Consider the following 15,000-nt stretch of genomic DNA (forward strand, 5'->3'; position numbering starts at 1 on the left):
ACTACTACTACTACTACTACTACCACTACTACTACTACTACCACTACTTTTACTACTACTACTTTTACTATTACTACGGTTTCTACTAATCCTACTACTACTACTACTACTACTACTACTATTACTTTACCACTACTACTACTACTACTACTACTACTACTACTACTACTACCACTGCTACTACTACTACTACCACCACCACCACACTACTACTACTACTACTACTACCACCACCACTACTACTACTACTACTACAGCTACAACACCACCACCACCACTACTACCACCACCAACAACAGCGTTACTGAACCCCCACAAAACAAATAAATAAACAAATAGATAAATAAATAAATAAATAACCAATTATATTTTAAGTTGGAGGAAAAAAATGAGGCTGAGAGAAGGACAGAAAATAAAAAGATTAAAATGTCACACTACTTAATTAATGTTCTGTTTGGAGGAGGAGGAGGAGGAGGAGGAGGAGGAGGAGGAGGAGGAGGAATACATAGGAATACATAGGAAAGACGAGTGACAGGAGGCCTTGCGACCTATGACGAGGTCACTCGTTTACTAAACTACATGTACAGAAGCTACTTACTTATTAGGAGGTAAGGATAGAACAGATGAAGCTCCTCCCCACCCACCACTCCCTCCGGCGTCACCCGGCAAGAAATAAGACGAAAAATACACCCCGATTGCTGAGAAGGACAATCGGGGAAATTTACACAGGAAAGATGGGAAAAAAGAGAGTACTAATGTAACTACTACTATCGCTAAGAAATAGAGGTATCTAGTGTAACTACTACTATCGCTAAAAGAAAAAAAATTATCGGAAACCATTTTCTTTATAAAACTTGTCTAATTTACTTTTGAACGTAGCTACCGTGTTAACTTGGACGACGGACGCTGGCAGCTTGTTCCAGTGTTCAACTATTCTTACGTTAAAAAAGTTTCTTCGCAAATCAGTATTAAATCGCTGTCCTTTAAGCTTCAAGCCGTTATTTCTCGTTACTGATTGCGAAAGCTCAAAAAGATTTTCATAATCGATCTTATCTATATTTTTAAGTATTTTAAACGTTTGAATGAGGTCACCTCGGATGCGACGATCTCTGAGGGAGAACATGTCTAGTCTTTTGAGACGTTCTTCATATGACAGGCCACGTATTCCGGGGATTAGTTTCGTTGCTCGTCTTTGAACGCTCTCTAATTTATTAATGTCTTTTGATAACATGGAGACCAGAACTGAACCGCGTATTCCAAATGTGGTCTCACTAATGATGTATAGAGACGCGTTATGACTTCAGGTGTTTTATAATCAAAATTACGCGCGATAAATCCTAAAACAGTGTTAGCTTTACGACTAGCGGCCGAACACTGTGCAGCACATTTTAAGTCATTTGTTATGAGTACTCCCAGGTCCTTTTCTTCAGTGACTTTAATTAAGTTACGTCCATGTAATTTGTAATTATTTTTCACATTGTTTAGGCCGATGTGCATTACTTTGCACTTATCTGCATTAAAATTTAATAGCCATTTATCGCTCCAGCTACTAAGGTTGTCTAAATCCCGCTGGATGGCATCACAATCGTCTCTTGTGCGTACTTTGCTACCTAGTTTAGTGTCGTCGGCGAATTTTGATATTTTTGATACGATGCCGCAGTCTAAGTCATTTATGTATATCAAAAAAAGTAATGGACCCAAAACTGAACCCTGGGGAACACCACTCGTAACTTGAAGCCAGTCGGAAGCTTCTCCGTTAATAACAACTCTTTGCTTTCTATTAGTTAGCCAACTATCAATCCATCCACACAACTGCTCTCCCATCCCGTGGGCTTTCAGTTTAATTAAGAGACGTTTGTGTGGGACTGTGTCAAAAGCTTTCCTGAAGTCAAGATAAATTATGTCGGATGGAGCTCTGTCATCATAATTAGAGAATATGTCGTTGAAAAATTCTAGGAGATTCGTTAGGCATGATCTGTTGTTCCTGAAACCATGTTGTGAGTCTAATATCAATTTGTGGCTGTCTAGAAAGGAAATCATTTTGTCTCTAATTATTTTTCTAGTATTTTTATAACTACCGAGGTGAGACTGATGGGCCTATAATTACCAGCATCACTTTTGTTGCCCTTCTTGAATATTGGTGTGACATTAGCGCATTTCCAGTGACTTGGTACTTTTCTTTCCTGCAACGATCTATTATAAAGTAATTTAAGAGGTAACACCAGCTGTTCTTGACATTCTCTTAATAGCCTCGTTGATAATCTATCAGCCCCTGTGCTCTTATTGGGGTCAAGGTTGCGCAGGTGTTTGGCTATATCGTCTTCGCTAATTTCGTCTATTATCAGCTTTTCATTTTCAGATCCTCTATACATGTTGATCGCGGTTGGCAAGGTCGAAAAGTCTTTTGTGATAAACACGCTGTGAAAAAAGTTATTTAGGAGGAAGAGGAGGAGGAAGGAAAGGAGAAGAAGAAGAAGAAGAACAACAACAACAACAACAACAACAACAACAACAACAAGACGCAAAAGAAGAAGAAGAGGAGGAGGAGGAGGAGGAGGAGGAGGAAGAGGAGGAGGAGGAGGAGGAAGAGGAGGAGGAGGAGGAGAAAGGGAAGGAAGAGGAGTAAAGAGAAGGAAAAGGAGGAGGAGGAGGAGGAGGAGGAGGAAGAGGAGGAGGAGGGGGAGGAGGAGGAGGAGGAGGAGGAGGAGGAGGAGGAGGAGGAGGAGGATGAGGAGAAGGAGAACAAGGAGAAAAAGAAGGAAGAGAAAGAGGAAGCAGTAAATAATGTCAAATAAAATGCATAATAGCACATGACAACTCTGGTAAAAATAAAAGTGAATGAAAAATATGAAAAAAGAGGAAAAAAAGGGAAAAGAGAGAAAGGAAGAGAGGGAAACGTGAGGGAGGAAACGGAAGGAGGAGGAGGAGGAAGAGGAGGAGGAGAGAGGAAAAACAGCTGGGAAAAAGAGGAAAAAATGTGAGATAAGACAGAAGGTGGAATAAATTGTGGAAGGAAAGAGAACATGAAATAAAAATATATGAAGAAAAAAAAAAAAGGAAAAATTTTAAGAAACAAAGTATTGACAAATATGGAGAAAGTCAAATTAAGGAAAATACGAAATGAAAAGAGGGAAAAAAGAAGGAAAAGATGGACAGATAAGGAGGAATATAAATGAAAGAGAGAAAGGACTTGAAAAATTAAAGAAAGTAAGAAAAATTAAAGAAAGTAGAGAGAGAGAGAGAGAGAGAGAGAGAGAGAGAGAGAGAGAGAGAGAGAGAGAGAGAGAGAGAGAGAGTAGTAAGGAAAGAAAGTCAAATATAAACAAATTATCAAAAAAGACAGAAAAAGGAAAAAAAACAATGGAAAATAGGAAATAGAAATGAAAAGACAGAAAATTAATGACAAATATGGAGAAAGACAAAAGAAAAGAGGAAAAAAGAAGGAAAAAGAAGGAAAAAAAGGAAAAATAGACAGATAAGGGAAAAAAAACATTAACCAAACTTAAACGAAGGAAAAAAAAAATAAGACTTACAAATCAATCGATGTAATGAAGTGACAAAAAAGAAAATGAGGGAAAATCAGGGTGAAGGAAAACCTATGAAAAGGGAAAAAAAGGAAAAAAAAGCAAAGAAAAAGGAAATGGAAGGAAAAAAAAAGTTAGATAGAGAAATTCAAATAAACACAAATTACAATAAGGAAAAGAGCAAAAGAAAAAGACAAAGGAAAAGAAGGAAAAAAAGAAGGAAAAAACATTATCCAAATATAAATAAAGGAGAAAAAAAATAGACTAATAAATTAATAAATGTGAGAAAGTGAGAAAAAGAAAGAAAAAAAGACAGGAAACAAAATATAATAGAGAGAAAAAGGAAAAGAATAAAGGAAAAGAGGAAATAGAAGGAAATGAGATAGATAGGGAAACTCAAATAAACACCAAGAAAATGGAGACAAAAAAGAAAAAAAAGAAAAGTAAGAGAAAAGGAAAAAAAAGACAAAACAGGAAAAGAAAGAGAAAAGACAAAACGAGAGAAAAGAAGGAAAAGTAAAAGAAAAGAACAAGAAAACAGAAAAAAGAAAATAGAAAAAAGGAAGAGTAAGAAAAATGAAACAAAAAGAAATAAAGAACAAAAAGAAAAAAAAATAAGGAAAAAAAAGGAAATAAGTACAAAATAAAGAGAGTAAAAGAGGAAAAGGAAGAAAAACAGTGAAAAGCAAACAAAACAAGAAAAAGAAAGAAAAAATAAGGAAAAGGAGAAAATAAAATAAAACGGAAGAAAATAGAAAAGAAGAAAAAGTAAAAAAAAAAAAAATAGGAAGAAAAAGGAAGAAAAGAAAACAACAGAACAAAACCAAGGAAAAGAAAGAAAAAATCAAGGAATAAGACAAAAATAAGAGAAAAAGAGGAAAAGAAGAAAAAAATAAAAAAAAGAAAGTAAAAAGAAGAAAAAAAAAGAAAAAATGACACAAAAAAAGAAAAATAAAGAAAAAATCAAGGAAAAGGAGAAAAGAAAAAGAAGACAGAAAAAATCAAGAAAAGAAGGAAAAAAAAAAAAAAGAAAGGAAAAACAGGAAAAGAAGAAAAATAACAAAAGGAAAACAAAACAAGAAAAAGAAAGAAAAATATGGAAAAAGAAAATGAAAAGAAAATGACAGAAAGAAAAAGGAAAAGAAAAAATACAAAAAAGTAAAAGGAAAAAAGGAAACAAAACAAGAAAAAAAAATAAAAAAATCAAGGAAAAGGAAATAAATAAAAGATAAATAAAGACAAAAAGAGAATAAATGAAGGAAAAGAAGGAAAAAGTACAAAATAAAGAGGGTAAAAAGAGGAACACTTGTCAACTGAGTTCATTTAGAATTTGTAATCATTTATGAAGCCAAACAATTAATTAGTAAGGCCTTAAAGGTGAACATTTTGGATCCACCGTGCAGGTAACTGGCTGAGAGAGAGAGAGAGAGAGAGAGAGAGAGAGAGAGAGAGAGAGAGAGAGAGAGAGAGAGAGAGAGAGAGTAATCAAAATAAAATCAAAATGAAACATGATAGAAGAGAGAGAGAGAGAGAGAGAGAGAGAGAGAGAGAGAGAGAGAGAGAGAGAGAGAATTATAATAACTTTTTCCCTCTCTAAATTTCATACAGTTGTTGAAATTCTAACTTTTGCAGGGCGTGTGCGTGAGAGAGAGAGAGAGAGAGAGAGAGAGAGAGAGAGAGAGAGAGAGAGAGAGAGAGAGAGAGAGAGAGGAAATAAAACTGGCCGAACACTTTTCCCTTCACTAATCTCACACATTGAAGGCAAATCCCGGTTCTCTCTCCTTTCAGTCATTATTGCTGAATTAAGCCAAAGGGAAAAACGAAAAGGAAAAAAAAAAAAAACGATAAAAACTGGAAAAAAAAATCACGTTTTCTTTTTTCAAACAAACCTGAATGAAGTGTTTCTTTTTATTTCGTTTTGTTGTTGCTTTTTTTTTTTTTTTTCTTTTATCTATGAGGCAAAGATGGATTGACTGGAATGGATGCTACACACAGACAGACAGACAGACAGACATACACACACACACACACACACACACACACACACACACACACACACACACACACACACACAGACACGGACAGACAGAGACAAACGGACAGACACACAGACAGAGACACAGACACACAGAAAGACAGACAGACACACACACACATACATACAGACACGGACAGAGACAAATGGAGAGACACACAGACAGACAGACACGCACACAGACAGACACACAGACTAGACACGCAGACAGACACATAGACAGACAGAGAGACACACAGAGAGACACACAGACAGACAAACAAACAGGCACAAAGAACAAACACAAACAGACAGACAGACACACAGACACACACACACACACACTGACAGCCAGACAAACACACAGACAGACACATTAATTTTCCTATATATTTAACACTTAACTTTCTATCATATCATTTATCTCTCTGTATTTCCTGTTTATTTATTTCTCTTTCTTTCTATCTATTATCTTGTATACATCTACCTTATTTCTATTTCAGGTTTATCTATTCCTTACCTTACTATCTATCTGTCTGTTTGTTTTGGTTGCCTTTTCATCTGTTTTTGTATCTGCTAGTCATTTTCTATTTAATCGATCTGTTTGTCTCTCTGTCTATCCGTCTTTCAATCCATCTTTGTATGCATGTATCTATTTGTGTGTTTATCTATCCATACCTCTCTCTCTCTCTCTCTCTCTCTCTCTCTCTCTCTCTCTCTCTCTCTCTGTATCTATCTATTTATCTATTTATCTATCTATCTATCTATCTATAAATCTATCAATCTATCTATCTATCTATCTATTTATCTATCTATACATCTCTCTCTCTCTCTCTCTCTCTCTCTCTCTCTCTCTCTCTCTCTCTCTCGTGCATTCTCATCACCCCCTCCCTCCAAAGACGTCTGCCTCAAAATTCCTGGGCAGGAGCCAATGGCAAGCTTCCTCTGCAGTGACGTCAATCACAATGCTGGAATCTGGCCAATGAGGACCCGCCTTCCCCCGTGACGTCACCACCACCCCACCAATCGCAGGCTGTCTTATCTATTGCGTTACGGTAAACAAATGATCAAAATGGTGTGTGTTTGTGATGTGTTCAGAAACGCTTTGCTCTCTCAGAATGACTGTTTTCAAAGGCCACAGAGATAATTAGCTGAGGTTTTCAAGAGTGTTGCTCCAGTTAATGGTGTTGGAATCTTATCACTGACTCTAGAACCGTAAAACACCTTAAAACGCTCTCTCTCTCTCTCTCTCTCTCTCTCTCTCTCTCTCTCTCTCTCTATCTATCTATCTATCTTTCACTATGATTGATTTCCAAGGCCAAAGAGATGATTAGCGAGGTTTTTAAGTGTTTCTCCTGTTCATAATGTAGAAATCTTGTCACTCTGCCTCTAGAACAGTAAAAAAACACCTTAAATAATGCTCTTCTCTCTCTCACCACCACTATTTCTCAGGGTCATAGAGAAAACGAACCTGATTTTCAAGAGTTTTTTTCTGTTAATTCACAAAAAAAAAAAAAACGTAAAGAATAAATGAAAAAATAAAAAAGGAAAAACACAACTTTAATATCAAAATTACTTAAGTCTGTATTCAAAAACACTTGGCTCTCTCTCCATGACTGTTCTCCAAGGCCACAGAGATGACAAGGCTGGTTTTAAGAGGGTTTCTCCAGTAAATAATGTAGAAATCTTGTCACTCTGCCTCTACAACTATAAAAGTATGTTAAGAATCTCTCCTCTTGCCCCACGACTGTTCTCCAAGGCCACACAGATGACAAGGCTGGTTTTTAATGAGTGTTTTTCAAGTTAATAATGCAAAAATCCTGTCACTTTGCCTTTAGAATCGTAAAAACACCTTAAAAATGCCTTGCTGTCTCACCGTGACTTTTTTTTCAAGGTCACAGAGATGAAAAGTGGGATTTTTAAGAATGCTTTTCAGTATTATATTTCTCTCATTGTTTTCTTTCTTTTCTTTCTCCTTCTATCTCTTCTTTTTTTCTTCTTTTCTCTTCTTCTTTCTAAAACATCAAACTTTCTTTTGTTATGTAATTTCATCTGCATTTTCTTTCCTTTCTCATATTTTTTCCCATCTCTCCTTCTCTTCCTTCCTCCTCCTTCTCTTTCTTCTCTTCTCTTTCCTTTTCCTCATCTCCTTCTTTCTTCCCCTTCTCATTTTTCCCATTTTTCCTTTTCTTCCTTCTCTTTCTTCTCTTCTCTTTCCTTTTCCTCATCTCCTTCTTTCTTTTCTTTATCATTTTTCCTATCTCTCTTTTCTTCTTCCTCCTCCTTCTCTTTCTTCTCTTCTCTCTTTCTCATCTCCTTTCTAAATCATCAAAATTCTCCTGTTATTCTTATTTCTTCTTTCTCTATCTCATTTCTTCATCTTTGCCTCATTTTTCATTCTCCTCCTCTTCCTCTTCTCTCTTTTATCTCTCCTCTTCCATATTCATCTCCAAATTTCTTTTCAATCTTCTCTTCTTCTATCTCTTTTCTTTCTCCTTCTGTTCTTCTCTATTATCTTATTTTCACCTCTTATCATCTCATCTTCTTTCCCCATTTTTATCTTTCTTTCATTATTCCTTCTTTTTTTTTTCTTCTTCTTTTCTTCTTCTCCTTTTCTTCTTCCTTTTCTTCCTCCTCTTCCTCATTTTGCCTATTTCCTATTTCCTTTCAGCCCCCTCTCTCTCTCTCTCTCTCTCTCTCTCTCTCCCATTAACTTCCCACTCTCCCTCCTCTCTCTCTCTCTCTCTCTCTCTCTCTCTCCCTTTACACACAACTCTCCCACTAACTACCTCCCCCTCTCCACTCCCTCCTCCTCTCCTCCTCCTCTTCCTCTTCCTCTTCCTCCCACACCATTACTAAGACACCCCCCCCCCCCCCTCTCTCTCTCTCGGTCCGGATATACCATCTATTTTGTCTATTTGTTTGTGGATTCGGATTGTATTTGCAAACCGTAATCGAAGACACCACCTCCTCCTCCTCCTCCTCCTCCTCTTCTTCCTCCTCCTCCTCCTCCTCTTCTTAATGGAGAAATAGGAGGATTCGAACGTTGGCGTGATTATTCGGCGACTTAGTGTAACCGTATCCGGACTGTTTCGGATTCCACACCAATACTGTTCCGGACCCGAATTTGTGGGCTTGTTCTGTCTTCCCCCTCTCTCTCTCTCTCTCTCTCTCTCTCTCTTCTTCCATTTGCATCTTTTTTCTCAGTTTCATTTCTCTCTCTCTCTCTCTCTCTCTCTCTCTCTCTCTCTCTCTCTCTCTAAGCCATTGTCTCCCTGTTTTCCTCACTTCACCTCCACCTCCTCCTCCTCTTCCTCTTCCTCCTCCTTTCCTCCACAAACATCTTCTCTAACCTACCTCCCCCTCTCTCTCTCTCTCTCTCTCTCTCTCTCTCTCTCAAATCTCAGCGGGTCAGCAGTGGTCTCTGCGCCAGCTTAAGTGGAACAGCCATTGTGGTCTTGAGCCGTCCAATAACCGACAGCCTTGCCTTCCCATTGCACCAATCGCTGCCCACCTCGCACCCACTAACCAAGAGGCACCGGTTCGAACCCCACTCATACCTACTTTTTTTTGGTTGGATTCAGTGGTATTTCTTTTTTATTCTGTTAATTTCTTTTTCTTTTTTTTGTCCTATTCAAGTATATTTTTCTTGTTTTTCTATTTTGTTTTCATGTTTATTTTCTTTTTCACTTTCTTTTGGTCACCTGGCACTCATTAACCAAGAGGCCATACCCGTCTGTCTACTGTGCTAGCAGTGTGTTCTGCTTACACCCACCACACTAATAAAACGGCTTCACGCTTTTTTTTTTTTTTCTCTCTGACGGTCTCAAAAGCCCGTTCGTCCCGTCAGGGGCGATAGACAACAACAACAACAACGAAGATGCACAGGTTCGAATCCCAGTCATTCCATTAATTTTTTTTTGTTATGGTGCTTTTTTTCTTTTCTTTGTCCTATTTAATGGTTTTCCTTGCTATTCTTCAGTCATTTTTCTTTTTTTGTTCTATTTAATGGCTTTCCTTTTATTTTATTTTGTTTATATTTTTTTCTCACTTCTCGCCTCGCACTTATTAACAACGAGGAGCAGGTTCGAACCCCACTAATGCCATTCTTTTTTTTTTTTTTTTTGAGAAGGTAGTGAGGTGAGGTTTGGTTATATGTTTTATTTTTTCATTCCACTCTGATATTTTTCTTTTTTTCTTATTTAAGCATTTTTTCTCGTTTTTCTACCTTTTTCATATATTTTTTTCTTCATTTACGTTTGCTTACCCTCTCATTCATTAGCAAAGAGCGCACAAGATCGAATCCCACTCATGCCTTCATTTTTATTTTTGATGGGTTAGTTGTATGTGATTTAGTTATATTCATTTTCCATTCTGTTCTGTTATTAATCAGATTTTCTCTTACTTATGTGTTTTTCTCTTATTTTCTATTACGTTTTCATATATTAAATTTTTGCATTTCCTTCATTATTTCCTGATTATTAACATTTATCTATTATTTTTCCCAAGTTCTGCTTTCTGATTATTTATTTTATTCTCTCTCTCTCTCTCTCTCTCTCTCTCTCTCTCTCTCTCTCTCTGAACCATAATAATTAAGCTAATTTGCATATTCTCTTTATCATAAGCATTTAATTAACTCGACCCATTCATCCCAATTTATTTATTTATTTATTTGTTTATTTATTTATTGATCTATTTATTTACTTGTTTATCTAATCAATTTATCGTTCCTTGTTTGTTTGTTTGTGTGTTTACTGAAGCGATAAGACAAACACATCTATTGAAAGTGTGTGTGTGTGTGTGTGTGTGTGTGTGTGTGTGTGTGTGTGTGTGTGTGTGGCCATTAATGTGTTTATTTCAAGACTTTATGGTCAATTGGATAAGGACAAAGGAGGAGGAGGAGGAAGAAGAAGAAGAGGAGGAGGAGGAGGAGGAGGAGGAGGAGGAGGAGGAGAAGGAGGAGGAGGAGGAGGAGGAGGAGGAGGTAGGGGTTGTAATGCTGGTATTCGAGAAGGAAGAGGAGGTGGAGGAACGAGAATGGGAAAGGAGGAGGAGGAAGAGGAGGAGGAGGAGGAGGAGGAGGAGGAGGAGGAGGAGGAGGAGGAAACAATAAAGTTCTCTCAAATACCGATTACGAGAAGATCGGAATTAAAGAGAGGAACAGTATTAAATTTGGAAGAGGAAGAGGAGGAGGAGGAGGAGGAGGAGGAGGAGGAGGAGGAAGAGAACGCGGGAGGAATCCTAAAGACACTTAGAGAAAGGAGGAAAAGGAGGAGGAGGAGGAGGAGGAGGAGTTAGAGTACCAAATTTGAGAGAGAGAGAGAGAGAGAGAGAGAGAGAGAGAGAGAGAGAGAGAGATGGCAGAAATCAGAGGCGAAGGTATCAGAGAGAGAGAGAGAGAGAGAGAGAGAGAGAGAGAGAGAGAGAGAGAGAGAGTAAAATGCTCTCACTAACATTATTATTGTTTCGCAATCTTACTTACGGAATGATTCTCTCTCTCTCTCTCTCTCTCTCTCTCTCTCTCTCTCTCTCTGTAGTTTGATTTTTTCGCGTTTAAATAATTACTTTTCTGACTGACTGACTCTCTCTCTCTCTCTCTCTCTCTCTCTCTCTCTCTCTCCAATGATAACAAACAGAGGTCGCGGGAGGGGAGAGGAAAGAAAAGGAGGAAATGGAGGGAGGGAGGGAGGGAGGGAGGGAGGGAGAGAGTAAGAGAGGGAGGAGGAAGGGAGGGAGGAGGGAAGAGGGAAAACACTGATAAGAAGGAGAGAGATAAGATAAGAGAGGGGAGAAGGAAAATGAGACGAGGAATTGAGGAAGAAGTGAGGGAGAAGATGAATAATAGGTGAGAGAGAGAGAGAGAGAGAGAGAGAGAGAATAAATACAAATGTAGATTATTTTCTTTTATTGATTTACCAACAAAACTCTCTCTCTCTCTCTCTCTCTCTCTCTCTCTCTCTCTCTCTCTTTTTATATTTTATCATATTTTATCCAGCTTTTATCTCTCTCTCTCTCTCTCTCTCTCTCTCTCTCTCTCTCTCTCTCTGTGTAGGCCTAACCATACGGCCTAATCAGTATCCATTTTAATAAGGCGGAAAAAACACTTTGCATGAATATTATTAAAAACATTATTATCATTATTATTATGTGGAGAGAGAGAGAGAGAGAGAGAGAGAGAGAGAGAGAGAGAGAGAGAGAGAGAGAGAGAGAGACTTTTAAATCACCTCACCTTATGAATAAAGAGCAGGTGTTTTGATTAACTGCCTCACACAATCACAGTCTCTCTTTACAGTGAGGGTAATTACTTTAACTAACCCTTAAAAAATACCTTCACAAAACAGCTAAATCAAAATGGGTGACTCTTTCGACACCTTCAGTACTGACTGGGACACATTTTCACCTGAGATTTTGTGTACGATTAGGCCATTTTTGTTGACATTAGGAAGGGTCTATGGAGGTCAGAAGTTTAATGGTAGCAGTCTTCAGTATTTCTATCCTCCACATAACACTGCCTATATATACAGTTATAAAGATAGGCAGTTATTAAGAAAGAGGCTTACATACCATTACTTCACCCCTTCCAATCTAATAGTACAAGTAAACACTGATTATATAGACAGACATTTTTAACAGTCACCCTTACAATACCCATACATAACCCTACATTTCCTTATTTCACCCCTTCCACTTTAACACTACAAGTAAACACTCATAATTTTCCCCCATACACTTACAAAGTCTCTATACAGGTTGGCATTGGAATGTATATATTTATTTTACGATTATACAGTAATAATTATAGCTCCACCACCACCACGACCCCTACCTCCCATACAGTGTATCCCCTCCACACCTATATCCCCATCACACACATGCAAATACACACTGGTCTTTCCTAAGCTAATTCGTATAAAAAGCCGCTTTATATTCAAGTATGAAATAATTGACGTATTCAGAAATGCTTTGTTCTCTCACATCCACTATTTTCCAAGGGCCACAGAGATGAATAGCGGGGTTTTTAAGAGTGTTTCTCAGTTAATAATGTAAAAAATCTAGTTACTCAGCCTCTAGAACCGTAAAAACACCTTAAAAACGCTTTGTTCTCTCATCAAGATTATTTTCCAAGGCCACAGAGATGAATAGCGGGGTTTTCAAGAGTGTTTCTCCAGTTGATAATACAGATATCTTGTCACTCTGCCTCCAGAACCGTAAAAACAAATAAAAAAAAACCGCTTTGTTTTCTCATCAAGACTTTTTCAGGGCCACAAAGATGATTAGCTGGGTTTTCAAGTGTATTTCTCCAGTTAATAAAGCCTCTAAAACCGTAAAAACATCTAAAAATGCTTTGTTTTCGCATCACGATTATTTTCAAGGCCACAGAAATGATTAGCGGGGTTTTTAAGAGTGTTTGTCCTGTTAATAATGTAGAAATCTTGTCATTCTGCCTCTAAAACCGTAAAAAAAAAAAAAACACCTTAACATCTCATTATCCATTTAAATAAAGCTTTTCTGAAATAACGGAGATGAAGCACAGTAGTCACACACACACACACACACACACACACACGAGCCCTAAACAAGACGTGACACGAAACAAGAGGTTCCTGTACATTCCGTGACGTCACAGGTGTCATATTAGCATCAAATCACCTACAATCAGCAAAGACCAGAGTGTTATTCCTAATGACAGCGCTACTTTGACACTGACCTATTGACTGAGCGCACTGGCTTACCGTGAACTGCAGCGATGGAGTTGTTAGCGGCTTTCTTACTTATTGTACTTCACTTCTCACACTCTTCACTCCTCAGTCCTCACCCGGCCAGACGCTTACCACAGGAGGCATCGCAAACTTAATGTGGATGTCACCGTACTTATTCTCCTCTCACACTTCTACAACTACAATACTCGTTTTAAATGTTCCCATAATGTGTTTTGATGTATGAAAACTTGTCATTGTGTTTATCTGAGTGTTTTTCTGATGTTTTACTGTGTTTTGGTCGTTTTTACTGCTTTTCAATGTTTGTATCCGTGTTAATTTCCGATTGGATGCGCAGAAAGATGCTAGAAAACCAGGAGGGGGGGGGGGTTATTTCAACGCTGATTTGTGGCTGATGTACGATGTTCCACGATTACCCTGCGATAAAACAACACAAACATCGCATCTAACCACACGGAAAGGGAAATAAAACGTGCAAAGAATAGAATACAGAAGAAAAGAACGTAAAATGAAGCTGGTGGGAGGAGCGGTAATGGTGGAATTGGTAAGATGACGCAATGAATTAAGGGTTAGCATGCATTTACACGTGACTCATTAGTGGTCAGTGCCGCCTTGGATGTGACAAGGGAGGTTTACTCGCTCGGGGAAAGAAGGTAACTAGTCATTTCTCGTGTCTTTTGTAGTGTTTGTTAGGGAGTAAAGGGGCGAAAAGGCAAGGCGGTGTTGTGTCAGGGTCATATGGCGCCCAGAAAATACTTGATCACTTGTTACTGCCTTGTTACTAGTTCATAATTTAAAAAGGAAAGATTTCAAGGCATTTCTCCATTTCTCTTGCCTAGCTCTCTCGGACCTGCAAGGGGACTGGGATATAAGTGGGCCTTTATTTTTTTTTCTTATTTTATGTTACTCTTTGGCCAGTTATTCTCACTTGTATATAGAAAAATAAAGAATAGTGAAGGAAGACGCTTGTTTGGTAGTTCAGTTATTTTATTTCGTGTCTACTAAGCGTTTCAGAGTTTGAGGGCACGTTTTTCTAGAATAACTTTGTAAGGAACACGCATATCATTATGAAATTTTGCCACAGTGTACTTGACACCCTCCCCGAATATCCCAATGTGTCAAGAATCGTCAACAGTATATAATAATGGCACTTCTCCCTATAAAAACAGGAGAAAGTCACTTATCCCTCACGAAGAAACGGACAAGTGGTGAGAAATGGTGACGTAGTACTATCTGTGACGTAATAACAAGCTCCACCCACATAGTCCCTCCCCCTGCTCCTACCCTCCCTCTCTTCCATCCCCCTCCCCATATTTCGCTCCTTCCTCCCTCCCTCCCTTCCCTCCCGTCTATGTATTCCCTACTCTCTCTCTCTCTCTCTCTCTCTCTCTCTCTCTCTCTCTCTCTCTCTCTCACCACTTGTCCGTTTCTTGGTGAGGGATAAGTGACTTTCTCCTGTTTTTATAGGGAGAAGTGCCATTATTATATACTGTTGACGATTCATGACACATTGGGATATTAGTGGAGGGTGACAAGTACACTGTGGCAAAATTTCATAATGATATGCGTGTTCCTTACAAAGTTACTCTAGAAAAACGTGCCCTCAAACTCTCTGAAACGCTTAGTATGTTATTTATTGATTTATTTACTGATATTTTGACTTCATTTTATCTATATAAGTGTGTGTGTGTGTGTGTGTGTGTGTGTGTGTGTGTGTGTGTGTCGTATTTTTTTTATTAATTAA

This window comes from Portunus trituberculatus, chromosome 34 (genome assembly GCF_017591435.1).
Source record: "Portunus trituberculatus isolate SZX2019 chromosome 34, ASM1759143v1, whole genome shotgun sequence".
In the NCBI taxonomy this organism is placed as follows: domain Eukaryota; kingdom Metazoa; phylum Arthropoda; class Malacostraca; order Decapoda; family Portunidae; genus Portunus; species Portunus trituberculatus.